Genomic DNA, 21,001 nt, shown 5'->3' with positions numbered 1-21,001 from the left:
CAGATTTTAAAAATCAAATCGTTAAATAGGTGAAAATAGCTTATTACCATATTTGACAGTGCTTACAGTAGGTAATTTGGTGACCATATCTACATGACAGCTGAGGTCCAGAGCTTTCTATAACAGCTGGTTTTATGTGTGTAGAACCTTCTGTTGCTAAATGACAGGCGTTCATACATGTACTGGGTTCAAGGTTCAGAGGTCAATATTTCAAAGCAGGAGTAATGTATCCTCTTCAGACTGACATATGTTCCTCTCCAGGTTGAGACCTTTCCAACGATGTGTTTGCTATAGTCCTACAACAACGTTTTAATTTTTACACATCATGGAGACCACTTAGCAGGAGATACTTTATTGTCCCCAGAGGGATATTTGCCTTGAGTTCAAATGCTTCACAAATAACACTTGACATATTGTTTTATCATACAGCTGACATACTTAAAATAAAAAACAACATGAACAAAGTGATATAGGCTAGACTGAAGCACATCACACAGCAACAATCTATTGCTCATCTTTCACAAGTGACAAGAGCAACACAACCATGCTTCATATCATGAAGCTATTGCACACCCTCAATCTCAAGCAACATTATTTAAAGTTTTAATTGAGGTAGGTCCAAATTAGGCCTATATCATCATCAACGTTTTTATAGTTTAGAAATGTTAAGTTTCCCATATCTTCTGCCAGAGGATAAGAGCTCATACTTGGCATGGAGAATAAAGATAGAGCAGACCATATTCTGTGTGCTTGCCTGGAGAGACTGGTTTCTATTCCTCTACACAACCTTCATGAGAGTCATAATAAAATTTTCTGTAATGCAGCCTTGTATAACCTAAACCATCTGATTCACCGTGGGTGTCTGCTCTAAATGATAACACACACTTTCAACACGGGCCTTCCAGCCAAAGGTGCATGTTGTCCATATGAACACCATTGGGCCTCTAGGAGCAGAGCCGATGGATTGGTTCATCATTTATGACCTCTGATATCCTCTGACCCAGCTCTATCTCGAGAGTTACCTCAACTTCAGTTTCAAAGGGGGGGGGCGGAGGGGGTCAGCTTTTCTTAGACATGAGTAGGGGGGGACACCAAGGAAAAAAGGTTGGGAACCACTGCTCTGACCCATGTCATGACACTTTTCTCAGCTTGTGAAATGGTTGAATGAGATGTGTGAGTTTTGTCTTTGTGCAGTAGTGCTGAGGTAGAAGTGTGCCAAAAATGCCATATATATACAAATGTTGTATATGTATACATACCCAAACAAAGCTATATACATCTTACTCAGTGAACAAAAACCTCGGTAACAATCTGCTTATCCTTTTAATTTCCTGAAAATGCTTCTTAAAACTAGTCCCTTCTTAATTTTGAAAAGGTAGTCTCAGTAAAGGCTACAAAGGTTAGGATGGCTACAAGCTGTAACCACGGTGATTGATATGAGGATCATCTTCTGAATATAATAATGAATATGTTACAAACAGAAGACAATTTTCTGGAACCCTGTGTTACAGACAATAAAGTATTATCTTATCTTATCTTATCTTAGGCCTACCATAAATTGATATTTCAAAAAAGTAATTTATTTAAAACAACTAATAATGCAGTGATTTTAAATCAAACTAAGTCCCACACATAAATATACTCATGTCTTTCCCCTTTAGTCTTTGCTATTAATATTCATCAACTGCAAAATTAGAAAATTGCGTTTTTAAATAACTGTATGGAAAATAAAATAAAAAATGCTTCTCTTTGTATATAGTTTATTGTTTTTCACAACTCAAATTCAAAACAAATGCAAATTAGTCAAACAAGCCATTAGGCTGTATTTCTAAACACTCAACTGTAGGTTTTTTATATAGTATAAGGCAAATCAAAGTGCTAAATATAAAACACAATTTTTTCATTATTAGTATTTTATTGTGTAAATTCTCACGTACAACGTGGAACATTCTTTCACAGACGAGATGTGGAATTTCCACGTCACATATTCCGCGGATTCGTTTAAACGTAGACAAATACATGAAACTGTATTTTAATATTATAACTATCTTTATTGTTTAACTCCTCAAATACAACATTAGAAAAAAACATTAATATTACGAATGTTTGGCCTATATATTTTTATCTTCGTATCCGCCGAGCGGGACGTACTACGTCACTTCCGGAGTTTTCCGCAGATTCGTTTAAACGTTATTATGGTTCATAACTTACTGGAACAAAACTGAGCAACGTGTTGTTGCTGGTGACACAATCACTGACTGTATATATGTATATTGAAGCGATCCTGGCGTTAAAGACCAGCTGATCGCTGCCCGATTCTTTGAAATGAATGGCCGCATTGCATTGTGGGATAGGCCTATCGGCTTTGAATGCTTCCTGCTCGGATCATATCGTAATGTTCTGTATTAGCCTATACTGTAATATTTCACTGGTAATAAGACCGAAATAATATTATTAAAGTAAATAAATGAATACAATGATAACATCTAAATAAATGTTGATAGATGTAGCATTATAGTTTAATAAATATACCGAAAGAATAACATAAAAAGAAATACATATAAACCATGATAATATCTCGTGAATAATGCTGATTAAAACAGCGGTTATTGGGCTAAAAATACCAATAACTGTCACAGATTTTGAGTTAAGGGGCGGGGGGCGTGTTTTTTTCTTTCGTCGATATCCGACGGTGAGGGAATAACATGAATGTCTATCTGACGGACCCCCTCGTCGAAAAATAACGTCAAGGGTACCCCTATTTCGTTGAAACTTGACGCCAGGGTCCTTGACCATGCGTCATACATTTGACGAGTAGGGAGTGAGACTGTGTTGCCTGGGGACTGACGGACAGGCTGAGGTTGTAAGGTAGGCAACTTATTTCTACAGCACCTTTCAGCAACAAGGCAATTCAAAGTGCTTTACATGAATCATTAAAGAGCAATTAAAAACGGCCATGATTAAAATAAAACAAGCTAAAATATAATTATATACAAATACAAAAATAAAAGTTACAGTGAGTAAGAAATTTATAATTGACCCTTCGCTAAGCCACGCCCAAAAACCACCACAGGCCAATCGTGGCTTAGCAACCGTAACTAGGCACGGGAGGTCTGTCAAGCTTTATAGTGAGGGAAACACACCGAAGTGTTGTGCAAATCCGATACCTAAAAGTTTGGATAGGGTGGTGGAATTTTTTCCCTTCCCGAAACTTAAAACCCAAGGGGAGAAATGCCGGGCAGGGATCAAGCAGTGTGGGAGGCCCCATTCACAACTAGCTAAATGTTGGCAAGGCAAGAATACGCTAATGTTAGCTAGGTAGCTAACTCAGCACAGCATTGTTGATGATGCATATTTGAACGTAAAATAAATAAATAAAGGACAATTCTGGCGCAAAACGAACCTAGGGGATAATAACAGATGTTTACACACTCGATCTCTCTCTGGGACATGTTTACATGCTAATCGAATGTGTTCGTAGCTCAAAAGAAGCTAGCGCGGACCGCTAATCAGCTTACAACGCTAGTATTCGGGGAACAGGGAAAGTAAAAACAAAACGCTATTCATACCACTAAAAAGGCTCAAAATATCACCACACTTCAACGGTAGCATAATGAGGATCCCTAAAGGTGTAGACACATATAGCCGACGGCCGACCATTGACAGAAAACCCCGTCGATATGATTAGTCACGTCCCCGAGGTCCAAAAAACTGCCTCGGGACACATCAAAAAGACGAGAGGAGACGAGACGTAATACGCCTCCATAACAGAAGGCGGCGCTTATCTGTAATGTTGCCCAAGAAATGAAAACCGGCAGCTGATTGGACGAACAGGTCACATGGGTTCGTTTTCTCCGGATATTCAGACCTGGACTGTCATGGCGGCTGTTCAGAATACGATCTCATATTGTACTAAAATAGTTCACTGAAACGTGTTTCTGAAAACATTTTAAGCGAGAAATAGGCCATGCAGTTGCTGAATCTGTCTTCATTTCAGCTCAACAAAGGTCAGTTTAAAAGATTTTCATCAGATTTTTAGAGACTGTAGTCACTTCATTCCGCTCGTCATTTCCGGGTGAGTCCCGAAGGCCCTGCCGCCGACCGAACATGTCAGGTCGGCCAAAATGAACGCCGACAGCCCTCCAGACGGACGACGACACGGGACACACCGAACCGATTTGAGTCACTGACCTCGGCAGACTGTCCCACGGCCGATAATCGGCCTGATGTGTCCCGGCCCTTAATGTTAACCGAAGCATTGGGAACTGTGTAAGTCTACAGACAGTTTATTGAACGAAGAGCTGCGGGAGCTCCGTGAAAGGGAGAGAGAGAGAGAGCGCTACCGGTAGTAGTAGTAGGTAAGTACGGCCCTTTTTATCAGAGAGGAGAAATCTTCAGACTGTACAAAACACTGCGTCTCTTGGGTGTTGCGACGCAACAGGTCCCACTCTGTGCAACACGGACACTCCTGTTCGGTGGCCTTAGCTTCACAATGTCCGCAGGTACACCACCAGTTTCCCGAAGTACGAGGCTGTGTTGCGGCATTGACTACTGGTAGCTCTCTCTCTCTCATAGCCCTTTCACGGAGCTCCCAAAGCTCTTCGTTTAATACACCTATGATATCGGGTGATGATTCAGAAATGATGTTGGAAGACCTCAAAGATGGCGACCAGTCCGATGATTACAAATCAAGTGCAGCTTTATTCAAACAGTGAACAAACATACTTTCATGAAAGAGAGAACAGTTGACATGCACCAAATGTATATGCCAAGGTTTCTCCTAGAAAGGAAGATAACCATGTGTACACCCTCCTAAGAGCATGTACCCATAGTGTCTCTACGAACATCAGAATAACTCCTCCTTTATACTTTTTTGTCCTCACACGCTTCAAGCTATCTATTTCAGTGCAACAGTTTACTCTTAAACTACACCTTTTATGGCACGTGCTCCTAATAGATTCCCACATTCCAGGCTCCAATTCCTCTGTGTGAAAGTTGTACCCAAACTCATAAAATTATTATATAAACCTATTATATACATAAATATATATTTTTAAAATATATTTACAGTTCGCAGTTATTTTGTTTTAAATGGAAGGGGGGGAAAATCGACTTGAATCGTAAATCGAGTTTTTTAGGGAAACAAATCGCCCAGCTCTAGGTACCGGTAGTGGTATTGGTTCAGATGCGAAAGGTACCCAACCCTTTTATTTATATATATGTATATATATGATTTAAGGTCACTGTATAGTCCAGTACTTCAGGTGATTTCCTTCCCATTGAAAAAGGCTCGTGCTCCAACAAAGTAAGCAGGCTTTCCCTCACTACGTGCCTTACTCACCAAAGGCCACATCTTCAATCTGGCCACCTGACAGGTTGATGGAGATCTTCGACAAAGCGGAGCTTGTTCTCACACATGACGTTTTTTTTTTTTGCTGCCTTCCATAGCTCTGTAGGATCTCTGGGAGAATCTGATGATGATTGTTCTCGGCCGAGAGCTGGCAGGTGTTTTCTGATACGATGAACGACGTCGATCGCGGCTGGGAGCTTGTTATTTTCATCTGGGAGAATACTCCAACAAAGCTCTACAACTTTTCCCTTCACATTTTCTGCAGAGTTTTCGGCCACTCCATAGAGTTTCAGGTTCCATCTTCTGGAATAGGTCTCCAGTTCGCACACACGAGTTAGAAGTGCCGACACTTTTTTTTCCTCCTCTTTAAGACGACCATCAACACTCTTTACTTTCTGTTGTGTTTCTTTTAATTCACTACAAGCAGTTTTCACTCACCAACATTTTTAAGCCTGCTCCTTTATAAGCTGAGAGAGGGTAGAGATAACAACGTTATTCTGTGGTGTTGAGTCGAGTTTTGTTACATAGAGAGCATTTTTTGCAGCTGGGGAATCACACGGCGTCACAGGAAGAGGGGGTAATGTAAAAACTCCTACAGGAGGAAGCTGGAGGCCAGTCTACAGGAGAACAATATGAGGGAGGTGTGGACAGGGATGAAAGAGATCACCGGGACCCTCTACAGTTTGCCTACCAGCCTCGTCTGTGAGTGGACGATGCTGTCATCTATCTTCTGCAGCAAGCTCATTTGCACCTGGATGGCGGTGGCAGCACTGTGAGAATCACATTTTTTTGATTTCTCCAGTGCATTCAACACCATACAGCCACTGCTACTAGGTGAGAAGCTGCAGATGATGGGTGTCGGTGCGTCCACAGTCTCCTGGATCACGGACTACTTGACAGACAGACCACAGTTTGTCCGTCTGGACCGTGTTCTGTCTGATGTGGTGAGTGGTACAGGGGCTCCGCAGGGGACTGTGCTGTCTCTCTTTCTGTTCACATTATACACCACAGACTTCCAGTACAACTCAGAGTCATCTCACCTACAGAAGTTCTCTGATGACTCTGCAGTTGTTGGGTGTATAAGGGATGGGAGAGTACAGAGCACTGGTGGACAACTTTGTGGAGTGGTCTGGTAAGAGTCACCTGCTGCTGAACGTGGATAAGACCAGAGAGATGGTTATTGACTTCAGGAGGAAGGGAACGGCTCCGCAGCCCCTTTGTATTCTGGGTGGAGATGTGGACATGGTTGAGGAGTACAGATACCTGGGTGTCAACATCGACAACAGGCTGAATTGGAAAATCAACAGCACTGCTGTTTACAAGAAGGGGATGAGCAGACTCTATTTCCTGAGGCAGCTGAGATCCTTCAACATGTGCAGCAGAATGTTGGAGATGTTCTGCCAGTCTGTTGTGGCCAGCGCTCTGTTTTCCTCCGCCATCTGTTGGGGCAGCAGCATCGGAGCCAGCAACACAAACAGACTGAACAAACTGACCAGGAAGGCTGGCTCCGTTATTGGCTGCAAACAGGACACATTTGAAGCTGTGGTGGAGAAGAGGTCACTGAACAAACTGTTATCTATCATGGATAACCCTGACCACCCTCTCCACCCCACACTGGTCCAACAGAGGAGCACTTTCTCTAAGAGGCTCCGACACGCACGGACGCACGGACCACTACAGGAAATCATTCCTACCACAGGCAATTCAACTTTTTAACACTTCATCACTGAGCGTGAGATAAGACTCATATACATCACAACTGCACTGAATGCACCTTGCACAATAGGTTTATCTACATCCTATCATTACTAGTGAAACAGTTGTACATTTTTGCTCCCCAACTTGCACATTAAGTTTATCTATATCTATTAAAACAGTTGTACATTTTATTTCCAAATTGTATATATTTTAAATATTGCTTGTGTAGTATTCAATTATTATTTATATAATATATATATGTGCTGTGTGTCTGATATTTTGCTGCTGCAACACCGTTATTTCCCATTTTTTGGGATCAATAAAAATAAATCTTCTGACATGGAGACTTCTACCGTCGACATAAAGTACAGGCCAAAAGTTTGGACACACCTTCTCATTCAATGTGTTTCTTTATTTTCCTGACTATTTACATTTTAGATTCTCACTGAAGGCATCAAAACTATGAATGAACATATATGGAATTATGTACTTAACAAAAAAGTGTGAAATAACTGAAAACTTATTAACATAAACATTATTAACTTATATTTTAGATTCCCCAAAGTAGCCACCCTTTGCTTTTTTTGATAACTCTGCAAACCCTTGGTGTTCTCTCAATGAGCTTCATGAGGTAGTCACCTGAAATGGTTTTCACTTCACAGGTGGGCTTTGTCAGGGTTAATTAGTGGATTTTTTTCCCTTATTAATAAAAAAAGCAAAGGGTGGCTACTTTGAAGAATCTAAAATATAAGACATGTTTTCAGTTATTTCACACTTTTTTGTTAAGTACATAATTCCATATGTGTTCATTCATAGTTTTGATGCCTTCAGTGAGAATCTACAATGTAAATAGTCATGAAAATAAAAAGGAAACGCATTGAATGAGAAGGTGTGTCCAAACTTTTGGCCTGTACTGTAGTGCTAGCATAGTCGTGGCACGAGGCTTTCAGAGCGTTACCTGCCTGTACTTCAGGAACGACGTTCTTCTTACTCTTGTTCATTCATGATAAACACGGACATTCCACCAAACATTACATTGATCCACTCTAATTATTAACGTGATTGTCGTTTGTCTTCAAAATCGAAATTACTGTCTGCCTCTAACACTATTAAGAACATTCTTCATTAGGCAAATTTTTTACTTTGACACAGTCTCCAGCAAAATGCTTTTTCTTCTTTCAAAATGCTTTTTATCTGTTTGACTCCCTGTGGTCTGTACATGAAGAATCATACAGATGTTTCTAGAGGCGAGCCTGCTTGGCCAGTCTTCCCAGCCGACCATGTTGAACTGAACGGGCAGCACCCGCAGAGTTATATATATTTTTAGAGGAGCACGACGACTTAGAGCCTTCGCGCTGGAAATGTCAGCCGTGGTGGCTCACACACCTCGTGCCGGGAACACAGCGGTCACCAAAAACATAGCTTGAGGCCCAAATTACTGAATGCACATGCATTAATCAAGTCTAAAAAATGTGTGTCGTTAAAAGGAATTTACGTTAAATTGTTATTGTAGCGTTAATATTGACAGCCCTATTATTCACACATAGCGGTCATCGTTCACGGGGTGCGAGCACACATTTGCCTCTGATCTGGGACTTTTGTCAGCAATCTCCAAAAACTGTCTGTGAGTGGAAAATCTGTGCTAAAATCGTGTGGTGTGAACTCGCTATTAGCGGCAACATTGGGATTGGGCCATTGACAGTGTTGTCAAGCTGATTGCTAAAGGACAATTCCGGCGCAAAATGAACCTAGGGGTTAATAACGTGTACCGAGTCGAACATTCTCTGGGACATGTTTTCATGCTAATTTAATGCGTTTCTAGCTTTAAACAAGCTACCACAAGCCGGTGGTTAGCTTCTAACGCTAGTTTTTGGGGCACATGGCTAATCGCTATTTTATACCACTAATAAGGCTCAAAATAGCACTACACTTCAACGGTAGCATAATGAGGGTCCCTATATGTAAACCGAAGCATTGAGAACTTAAAGAAGTGTACAGACCGTTTATTAAAAAGATAGATTATAAAGAAAGCATGTTTACATGCGGGCGCCATCTTCGAAAACAGTCATGAGCAGTCGAACGACGAACGCCGTGCAACCAGTAACATAGCTCAAACACAGCGTTCTTTATTCACTACTGTTATAATCTATCTTTTTAATAAACTGTCTGTACGCTTACAAAGTTCTCAATGCTTCGGTTTACATGTAGGAACCCTCATCATAATACAATAAGACAATAAAGTTGACTAATTTAACCTAAAAATTATGCTACCGTTGAAGTGCGGTGCTATTTTGAGCCTTGTTAGCCCTGGAATTGTCCTTTAACAGACAGGGACAAGGACCTCGTGGCTGGAATGAAACAATGGCGTAGTCTTAGTCTGTGGTCAGTAGGCCGGATACTTCAGTATGTACACACACACTCACACACACAGGTGCTGAAAGCTTCTATAAATACTGGTCCTATCAGACATAAGCCATGGCTCATCCAGTTGGTGATAGCAGCTGTCTGACTGGCTGCTAGAATCTGTCCCAGTGGCATGCAGTCGAGGAATCTCTTACATTCTAGAGCTGAAGTTGAGCAAGGAGGGTGAAGGTATTTACACACCATGGGCGTGATGAATAAACTGCACGCATGAAAACTATTCATACCAGCAGCAATGCGCATTTGTGACAGTTGTTTTAATTAAGGGTTTGAATATTGGCGCCTCAGCTCAGCTCCAGAGACTCCAGCATAAAACTAATACATTAATAATAATAATAATAATAATAATAATAATAATAATAATAATAATAGGGGGGGCATTTCACTATTTTGAATAAATAAGGAGTGTTTGAGCTAAACCATAACCACTGATATGAGTTTTTTTGTCCGGAGCTCGTTTTAAGGGTAATTTTGTGGGGGGGTTTTTCAACCTGGACCCTATTTTCCTGTGTTTTTGTGTGTAAGTGACTGATAGGAACAACAATCTTTGAAATTGGTCCAGTGTTAAGCGTGAACACTGTAACCGGCAGCCATAGACCAGGCTGCTATGTAACCCTATAGGGCAAATGTTCAGTGTCAGTTTGGTTCACTTAAGGTGCTGTTTTTTTGCTGCAGACAGGCTCAGATTATTATTCTAAGTGTGACAACATTATGGAAAGTATCCCTTCAGAGATAGACCTTTTTAAAACCTCTAAGACCTTTCTGTTTAATCAGAAACAGCTCTGAGGCAAGAGCCAACATACTGTAATTCCTCAAATAAAAACGGTAGTCCATTAAAAGCCGGGCCTCTGATAGTGGCCGGGGGCGTGGTCAACACGGACAAATTAAGGCTGGGGAAACATTTGTGTGCCTTTTAATATAATATTAAGTAAAAATAAAATTCAAGTTCATCGTAATGTACATTTCTACCAAATTCATTTAACCGATTCAACCATATATTCATGCTTTTTTTCACACTTTGTTTTTCTGGGTTATGGTACTCAAATGTATTATAATCCTACCGGTATTTTAGTCAATGCGGCTGTATGTGTTAATCAGCCAAGTGCTGTTTCTAACTTATTTTCGTAACAATTAAGTATCAAAAACTGAGAACACGCTGTTGGATGCTGTCCTCCTCTCCTACTTCAATGCCTAACAAATTTATCTCTTTCTCTCCCTGTCTTTCACTGGTTGAAGCCTGAAAACATTGTAAACAAATTAATAACATAACTAATTACACTGGTCGGACTGTCCAGCTCTGTTTCAGACTTATACATCCGGTGCAGGCCGGTCCTCATCCTCAACACGTGTCTTTTTCAGTCGCGGAAAATACTTTTCAATACTCATATGGATTGAAGCAGCAAACATTCAGTGCATGAGTAAAAAAATGACATAACATTATTTCTAATATGTTTATTTGTTTCACAGCAGCTATATAGTGTTTTGACCTCGACAACCCAACTGCATTTTACCGCAAACTTGAGACTAGTTAACTTTCTAAAGCAGGCGCAATCGCTTGTTTGCTAAGAGTCGGGTCGGTGATTGTGAATGTGTGATTGTGTAAAGGTGTTCACGAGATAGATACCAACCTTTTGTGAACTTGTGAATTTCGCCAGCCGTCTTCTCTCCTTGATCGAGACAGACGTGTGCACAGTGAGCTCGATGGTGTTTTTTGCCTCCAACGTCGCCTAAAACCTTAAACCTGCCTTAAACTTAAACATAACCATTGCCGCGCTGCCTGGAAGGCGATCTTGGGGGCTAAAAATACCAAACACTGCACGGTGGGAGGGGCTGTGTGTGTGTGTGTGTGTGTGTGTGTGTGTGTGTGGGGGGCGCGGACACTCTCCCGGGGGGGCGCGAGTAGGCTACAGGATGGGAGAAAAAAAAAAAAGAATTCAGAAAAAAAATGTCTCCCATGTTGAAATGCAAGTGGTTGGACTATAACACACAAACAAATCATCCTACTGGTGACTTTTTTGTCAAAAACTAATCTAGCAACTTTTACTGGTGTTATTGGAGACTTTTGTGGTGTAGGAGAGACAGTGCCGGCCCGAGCCTTTTGGTGGCCCTAAGCAAAATTTTATTTGGGGGCCCCCCTCCCACCACGCGGAGTCACCTGTGCTTGACGATTATTGACACAAATACACACTATAATGTTACATTATAAATTAATACAGTGAGGTTATGTATTAATACAGTGACGGTTTATAAACTACTGTCCCCATGGGCACAGATGCATAACAGCACGTTCAATCCCACAGGACTTCATGTTCTCTATTTATCCTGATAGGGATGCATATTTAGATTTTTTGTCCTGACCGATAGCCCGCCCATGTTAACCGCTTATTAACCGTTAACAATCAGCCGACTAAGTCCAAGTCCACCCTTCTGGGAGAGTTAGCAACCACATCAATTAGTTTAGCTGCGTGGTTGTCAGCTGTGGGTTTGCCGGACATACACTGTGTTAGTAGGAAGTAGGGCTGGGCGATATGCCCTCAAAAAAAATCCCTGATTTTTTTTCACAAAAAATCTGATTCATGATTTAAATCGATTCTTCCCCCCTACTTAAAATCAATCTGCAGATGACAAATAAATGACAAGATCACACACACACACACACACACACACACACACACACACAGGACATGTATACCATTATGATTATTCATGCCAATTTTATGCAAATTCATTTGAGTGTTTTCCCTACCATTGTATTGGGGGGGCGCCCTCCGTAAAAGAATGACAAAATCATATGCTATGTATTCAACAAATTATATAATTATGCTATCAACAACAACTAAACGGATGCATGAGATAAAGCTGTTTTCACACATAGAGGTAATTCACTTCTCGTTCCTCAGTAAAAGTTCAATTCATTTTGATTTTAGTTGTTTAGTAGTTTGACTTGCTCCTGTTTTCACCTGTTGCTGAGTAACGTACATTAACATGCCATGGTCTCATGAGTGTAGCATACCTGTAGCAAGCTCCATCGTAGTAACTAGCGGTAAAAAAAAAAAAGAAAACATTGAAGAGGAGCTCCGTGCTATAAAGCAGCAATTGCTAGTTGTATAAGCCGCTACAGACCTCTGTCACAGCTTGGTCGTATCAGCGGGTTAATGGCGCGTTTTAGTAGATGTGTTGAGCTGCAACCGAGTTCCTCAACAGCTGACGGTGCTCCATGGTGCTCCGTCAGGTCAGCGGTAGTTCGTGGTTCAGTTATTCGAGAATAGGTGACTTTGAGCTGGGTAAAGAGCACCATGTGTTGCCGGTCATTTCGGCGGAGATTACGGTTAAGAAAATAACTAATATTAGCCGCTGTCGCTGCCATGTTGTTTGTGTATCTCCATGGCAAACGCGCGGGGGGAGGGCTGGGCCCATTCTGAACTACGGGAGCCCAGATGGGACCGTTGGCGAATGTTAAGGAGAAAAAACAACACTTGATTGGGGGCCCCCTGGTGGCCCCAAGCAGCCGCTTAGTTCGCTTATGCCTCGGGCCGGCTCTGTTTAGAGACTCGAAAGCACGTATCACTCTGCAGTTACTGTGCTCAACGAGCAGCGGGAGCTGCCGTGAGCCCCTCCCCCGTCCAAAAGCACTCACAGGCGGTCCACTGCATGAAAAGTGGGATTTCCGTCCCCGTAAACGCCCGGAAATCCCCCTAATTTTCGGCAGTTATCGACAATTTACAGGCTGTGAACGTCACGTTCGTCTGTGCCACAAATTGTCGGAAACGAACCATGACGTATGTGGAGAGCCCCCGCGGAGGTGTTAATGGATCTAATTAGAATATGAATAGCAGCGACACCTCTCGTGTCCAGAGAACGTCTGAAACGTCTGAAAAATCTCTCGTGATTGGTTGACAGGTCTGTCATGGGTTAGGCTATTGGTCAACCTGGGCCATTATTATAATAATAACATTTTATATATATATATATATATATATATATATTTTTTTTTATGTATTATATGTATTTATTTCATGCTATGTTGTATATTCATTTCATATTATCCTAATTAAAATGATTTGCCAGGAATGTGCTGTTTATTCAAAGATAGAGCTTTATTGAAAACACAAACGCAATCAGAAAAAAAATATGTACAAAGCATCGGAGACACACAGCACACACAACAAATATCCCACCCTCGCGAGGAGCAGCACCGTCCACATCTAACCCGTGGCCGGCTCGGAGCTGTAGGTAACCGGCAGCATTCGGTCTGAATTCGGTCCATAGTGCAGACGTCTGTGGTGCGTTGTCCTGTATGTCCATGGTGGCGCACTTCCAAATGTCCAGCTCACCCGCAGCCAGCACACTCTTGTCTCGCTTCCAGCAGCTGTAAAATCAATCAATAAATACAATCAGTACTGCGCGATATACTGCTTACGGACACAACACATCTATGAAGACACCTGAAAAATATTACCATTGACCAAAAATTGATCTAATCTTACCCTCTTTTCTTCTCGACCGACTCCGAGCTGAACTCTTCACAGCTTCTGCCCGCGATGCCACATCTGGTTGTTTCTACCTGAAGCTCCTGTGTACTGTCTCGTCATGTCTTACAGGCAGCTGGAAAACAATTATACGAGAGTGGTATGAATAAAAAAAAAAAAACATAAGTCACAGTAAAATTAAACAAGGAAAGGTGAAAAAGTAAAAATTACTTACACACAGTGGCGTCATTATCCGCGTCATGTAAATCTGGACCCGCAGACAGCCCCGAGCAAATATAGGTCATAGCCTAAAAAAAAAAAAAAAAAAAAAAAAAGTACGGTTAAGATCGGTATCTATTAACGTATCTATGTCCTTATACAGAAGAATTAATGGAGTTAATTCAATGAAAGCATATTCTTTAAATCTTACCCTTGCTCCGGTTCGTAGCGCCTGCTACAGTGTGTCTCAGAGTTGTGAAGACGGCGAACTGCTTTCTGTAAATTACAAGATAATAAAAATACACTTTTATAAAACAACTCACCCGCTAAGCTCTGTAATGAATGGCGCTGAAAGCAGCCACAGCTCTGTGCTGCTCGCGTTTAAACTTGGTGGGGTTTAAAACATTACTGCCAAGTCTAAGTAGCCAGTTTAACATCCAAAGACAGTCACTGTACGATCAAGAGTTAATAAACAGTACAGACTAGCTCGCCGTTTCATTAATCATATACTTACGTTGTCTTTTCCTTTTCTGTGAGCGCATCTTTGGAGCCCCGGAGGAGATATGGAGAGAAAAAAAACGCTCCAAACGTCTTGAACAACTCCTGTGTGTTTCCAAGTGAAGTTTGACAGAGTGTACAGACAACTCTTTTACCAGTTGGCCTGAAATATTAAATACTCCTAACTCTCGGACTCATCTCCCGCCGCTTTTTTTCAAATGGAAGCAGTGAAGGCGGGGGTAGGAGGTGGGGCAGAGTGATAGAGAAACAAAGCGAGCAAAATAACCAGCAGGGCGCGAACAGCGCACATACTGGTGTGGAGGTGAATTACAGTGAGTTTAAATGGATTACTGGGAAAGCTTAATAACCATAGGACAATTGAAGTCTAGATTATGAGGCAATTTCAGCAGAGCCAACAGCTTCATATGCCATAGACATGTGAATATGGTGCTGAATTTGCCAGTATTTTAAGAAGACAAATGATTCGGACCTTGTCATGCAGTGACAAAGCTGATATGCGAATATTTGAAGCACAGTGTTTTGGTGTCAGCAGAAAGACTTCTCTTAGAAAACTGTACAGTGGAGCCTCTGTCTCCATTCCACCAGACAATGTTGGATGAGCAAGACCAAAGACTGTAGTCATGTCACTATGCACAGTGGTTGAGCTCTAGGAGACTGTGAATGAATCATGGAATGTACATTTTACCTTTGTGGCAAAGCCTGTAAAACTAATTGTTGAAATTAACTATTTTGTGTATCTTTTTTACATAACATTGGTCATTGCTAATGACATACAAAGTAATTAATCTAGCATACTTTCATTAAATAAATCAATTCAAGCTAAAATTGAAGAGTCTACAATTAGGCTGTACTGAGTCTGATCTATTTTAAGAGATTTTCTTAAAATTAAGTTAATACCTTTTAGAAAAATGTCACCTGGGGTAAAACTCCCCATGCTGCTACCATGATTTGCATTTGTATAGCTCACAGCATTTTCATTTACATGTCAAAGCCTCCCTTAGAATTAGAGGGAGGGGGGGGGTCATGGGGGGACAATTGCCAAGCAAGGCCCACGTCAATTTCCGACGATTTACGGCAGTTTCCGGTGTTGCCTGTAAATTGCATAGACATTATATAATGGACCAATAGACCCCGTTGCTCTGGACGGAGACCAGTGAAGGCTATTAGAAGCACTTTTCCAGTGATCTCTTGCTGTACTGCGCAGCCTCCAACTGACAGAGACAACGTAAATGTGACGTGATGAGATGGAAGTACGTGGATTGATTGATTGTTATTTATTGGAACTGACCTATCTTATATGGTGTGACGTGTACCTATTCATTTACATAATGATTAGAGTATTTATATCCTGTACAATTGGGTATATTGATTTGACATTTGATTGGACTGAACTGAAATGAGGCAATAATAATTAATGTATTCTGTACTGTATGTAGAGATTGTTTTTTTTTAGATGGATAGATCATCTGAATCTGACCCTGGTGGTCAGTGGCGAGCCAACCGCAGAAGTGAGTGAACGGACCAAGAGCCTGGTGTGGCCAGCCGTGGCGTCTTTGGAGTCATCATCATCCTGTGCCTTCATTTACATACAGATAAGAGCATACATAAATCTACCCGGGTAGTGAAACGAACATACATACTTTGAAGAACACACGCAAAACACCAAAACTTTCATGGACTCTTTGTTTTGTTGAGATTGTTTATTTTTGGGTTCAGTGTGCGAATGTGCACTCAGGAAGCCGGCTTAGATAGGCAGGGAATGTAAATAACTGTCATTAATTTGTGTAATACATCTCTTGAGCTTTACCTGGGTTGTGTTGTCTGTTTTCTGCTAACATTTTATTATTTCAGGCTCCGTAGTCGTACCTAGAGTTCTGATATTAGTCCAGTTTGATCCATAGCTAATCAAATTAGTTGTCAGGAATACTTACGAGACCTGCAGAGGGTTACAACATGTTTTAAATAGCGTTTAAAACATGACCTGAACAAATCAGGTTACGTTACCTTGCGTAAGCATGGACATATAAATTTGGTTTATTGACCATGAATAAAGAAAGCTTTGAAAGCTTTTTTTGACAAAAACCTTTAAGAAAAAATTTGCCAAAAGCATCGCAAAAAGCGACAGGCCGGAAAAACGCAAAATTTTCAATTTTGACCCGGAAGGACAAGGCAATACAACACAAGGGTTAAATGTGACAATGACTGAGACAAATAGTTAAAAAAAAAACTACAGTAAAACATATGATCATGTGAAATTGTATATATACAATACCTTGGCCACAATTTCTGTAGCTTCCTTTTCAACTAAAACAGTTAATTTTATTATGTGGTGCTAATGACATTTTTCCTCAGGTATTTGGAGAAACCAACAAAAATCTGTATATTCTCAAATAGTATGGTCTTAGCCACTATTAGTTGTTTGATGATGACCTGGCCAAAGTAGTAAAGTTTAGTTTTCACAATGATTCATTGTAGGATTATGATATTATTGCAATATGTAAATTCACATTGACTCTTAATTTAACATATGTTTGGAAGAAGTAAAAATTGATCCAAAACATTTTAGTTTCTAAAAATTATGACTTTTATTATTGTGTAATGTCCTAAGGACTTTAACTGTTTTGCCAGTCAAATTAACTTTAATGAGTGCATATTGAAATATTACACTGTTGGTTGGCAAAAAATGCATCTCAAAATGCAACAGATTGATGCTTTAAAATATGGAATATTTAAAATTTTCTTCCGGGGGAGCATGCCCCCGGACCCCCCCAGAGGGGTTTTTCACCCCTGACCCATTTTCGTACCTGCACAGTACTATTACATATCTCATAAAGAATGCATGCTGAGTATGCAGGTTAAAAGTCTGGCAGAGTCATTCAGTAAAACTTCTAAATGACCACACAGTTAAATGAAAACATCTCAAAGAAAAACAAACAGTATATAGCCTTCCTAAAAGGATAGGTTGGGGGGGTGCTGTTGCCGCATCATGGGTGCGCCATATATTTCCCTACTTTTTTTGTCCTATGCCAATCACACCTATGATATATATATATATATATATATATATTAGGGCCGGGACTCGATTAAAAAAATTAATCTAATTAATTACAGGCTTTGTAATTAATTAATCGAAATTAATCGGTTATGGTAGAACAACAGTAAATATACTGAATGTAATTCTAACTCTGAATGTAACATACTGTGTATATAAAAATATATTGCTTTATTAAAAATAAAGTTGTCCTCTGAAAAGAAGGAAAAAAAAGAGATGTAAATCGCCTACAAAATAAATACTACAACATTTCTGCTTCATCTAGTGACGACACCAAAACCAAGTACTCCATTGTGTTACTGTTGCGGAAATGCGCACTCACCGTAGATAAAAGTAGTAAAGATTTATCAGGCAGGATATCTTGTATATGCACCACAATAAGGAGTAGAAAATTATAGCCTTTATTTCGGTATATGCACCGTCTACATATGACATTTTCCCGCGTCTAACCAAGAATTTTTTTCTGCACATCACCACACTCCCGCATTGATTACATTTTGTGTTCTAGTGAGCTTAAGGCAATGTTCCACACGATAGCAATAGAACCAGCAATTCTGTCCAATCACAATGCGCTGATAACCACATTCCACTGTGATATGTTAGGAGAAAGACCTAGAAGGTGGCAATTTAATAAATCCCTTCTCCAGAACACAGCTTTTGATGCAGAGTTTAGAGCCAAACTGGCTGAGTTTATATCAATGAGTTGTAAAGACGTGTTTTTCTATATCTACACATACTCTTTTGGTCACAAGTCGAACATAGCTGAATTATCTACTAAGGAGAGCGGAGTTCATAATGCAGTGAGGCAAAATTATTATTTTAATGGCTGTAAACCAAGCAAGTTGCTTGCTCTGAAATTAAAACAAAGCGAATCCAGAGCTACTATCAACAGCATCCACACAGACCGAGGTATCTCAACAAATCCTAAAGATATCAGCGCCACTTTTCAATCATTCTATTCAAAGCTGTATGAGTCCTCTTGCAACCCAGATCCGACAGTGCCAGGAGTTCCTAAAAGAACTAAACTTGCCTCTTCTTGACCCAGAGGAGGCAGAAGAACTGGGTCAACCTATAATGTTAGAGGAACTTAAATCAGCATTAAAAACCGTTAAAAAAGGGAAAACACCAGGGTTGGATGGAATTCCATCGGAACTTCTTCTACAGTACTTTGACATATTAGGACCTATCATTTTACAAATTTTAACCTCGACCATAGAGATGGTTACTTTTCACCAACAAACCAACACTGCATTCATTTCCATTATACCCAAAAGGGCAAAGATCTTATGGAGTGCTCAAATTACAGGCCCATCAGCCTCATTGGGACCAATATTAATCTTTATTCCAAAGTCAGCAAGTAATGGAGAGGCTTGGTTTGGGGGCCAAATTCATTGACATGGTGCGTACTTTATACGCGAATCCCATGGCTATAGTCTCAACCAATAGCTTGCATTCTCAGCCATCGAGCAGGGCTTTCAACAGGGATGCCCGCTTTCCCCCATGCTGTTTGCAATCTCTCTTGAACCGTTAGCCCAAGCCATAAAGCAAAATAAAATCTGTAATGTCCAGATTAAATCCAGATGATATTTTGTTGTACGTCTCTGATCTTGAAAACTCTATTCCAAAAATTCTTAAGATCTTCAACGAATTTGGCTAAATCTTCAGCTATAAAATTAACTGGAATAAATTAAACTTATTTTATTGAACAACAGGCATGTGACATCAGCCATTAGTGGTACAATACCAACCCAAAGCAAAATTACATATTTGGGCATCATCATACATGCATCGCTACAGTGAGTTGCCCAGGACAACTATGAAACTATATTAAGTAAGGTTCAAAGGGATCTGGCCAACTGGTCTGCGCTGCCGGCATCACTGCGGTCAAGGTTTGCTGTTGTTAAAATGAACATAGTTCCTTGTGTGAATTTTTAAGTACAATGATCCTGTTACCTCCACCAATACATTTCTGGAAGAAACTTGATACTTTAATTCAGCAGTACATTTGGAATAATAAACAACCTAGGCTAAAATACTCTACCATGCAACATACCACAAAAACGGGAGGCTTGGCCCTCCCCAATAGGGCTGCAGCTATCGATTATTTTAGTAATCGAGTATTCTACCGATTATTCCATCGATTAATCGAGTAATCGGATAAAAAAAAAAAATACTTTTGTTTTATTGAAGAGCAATAATAAACAATAGTTTGGTTAAATTTTCGGAAAAAGCTACATTTTTATTGCCTACATTGCTTACAATATCATATCTCAAAAAACTAAACATTAAGTGCATTCAAGTGCCATATTACATTGTTTTTTTAAAGAAAACATTTTTTCAAATAATATCAACCTCAAACTAAGGCATACATTAAACATACATGTTTATACATTACATTAAGTTGTGCAACTTAACTTTCAGTTTCAACCTGAGACTGATCTGTATATAGGCCTATATGTAAAATATTAGTTATACTAAACCTATTTTCATTTATATATTTGATTACAATGCTAAACAGCTCTGTTACTCTTATGCTAGTAGATAGTTGATCAGCTGTTTCTCCGTGGAGAGAGAGAGAGAAAGTGGTGCGCAACAATCAGCTGTTTTTCCGAAGGGATAGTCAACGCGTCAGCTCTTCAGATCAAATTGTGGTCACCACTACCTATTTTCTTGTCTTTGTTTTTGGTAGTTGTTGTGTTTGGTGTAGTTTCATCGTCCATACGATTCTGTTATTTACTTTTATGTGGTCCGCTTCGTGGAATTGAGGATTAGACTCAATGGGCCTCATTCACGAATATCTTCCTAAGTTTTCTATTAAATATGTTCTTAAGAAAGTTTCTAAGAAAAGTCTACGCCGGATTCATGACGTGTTCTTAAACAGCAGAATTGTTTGCACCTGTGTTCTTAGGATTGATGAATCCCATGTCTTCCTAACTGAAAGCGCGTGCCAGTTGTTCCTAATTAGCATAAGAAAACGCCCCGCAAATTCCCATATAAGGACATGACACTTCCTGTGCACCTCCTGGGAGACAGGTTGTCGGAGATTGTCGGAGCCGCGGTGGAGGAAGTACTGAATCTCAGTACTTAAATAAAAGTAGCCTACAAATAACCAGAGACATATTTACTTTGTAAAAGTAGAAGGTGTCCACTACCACAAACAAGGCCTGGCTTTTATAATAAGTTCCTATCCTAACCAGCATAAAACGGAAATATGTTGTTAGAATCGGAATGCGGTTGGTTTTATTCATGGATGTATTTTATTTTCTTTAACCA

The 21,001-nt window shown here is 40.2% G+C and overlaps 1 protein-coding gene and 1 long non-coding RNA gene across 3 annotated transcripts in view; one reads left to right on the top strand and one right to left on the bottom strand.

Annotated features, from left to right (window-relative positions):
• The window catches only part of efhd1 (EF-hand domain family, member D1), an 81,862-nt gene that overhangs the window by 34,171 nt on the left and 26,690 nt on the right, over positions 1-21,001 (top strand). The window lies entirely within an intron of this gene.
• Positions 13,977-14,917, bottom strand: LOC114552561 (uncharacterized). Its single transcript, XR_003692190.1, has 4 exons — positions 14,672-14,917; positions 14,369-14,433; positions 14,174-14,246; positions 13,977-14,074 (listed from the first exon to the last, which is right to left on the bottom strand). It is a non-coding gene; the product is annotated as an uncharacterized LOC114552561 (long non-coding RNA).

The sequence above is a fragment of the Perca flavescens genome, chromosome 3 (genome assembly GCF_004354835.1).
Source record: "Perca flavescens isolate YP-PL-M2 chromosome 3, PFLA_1.0, whole genome shotgun sequence".
Lineage (NCBI taxonomy): Eukaryota > Metazoa > Chordata > Actinopteri > Perciformes > Percidae > Perca > Perca flavescens.
Note: the sequence above shows the minus strand (reverse complement) of the source record. Positions and strands in the feature narration are given on the sequence as shown.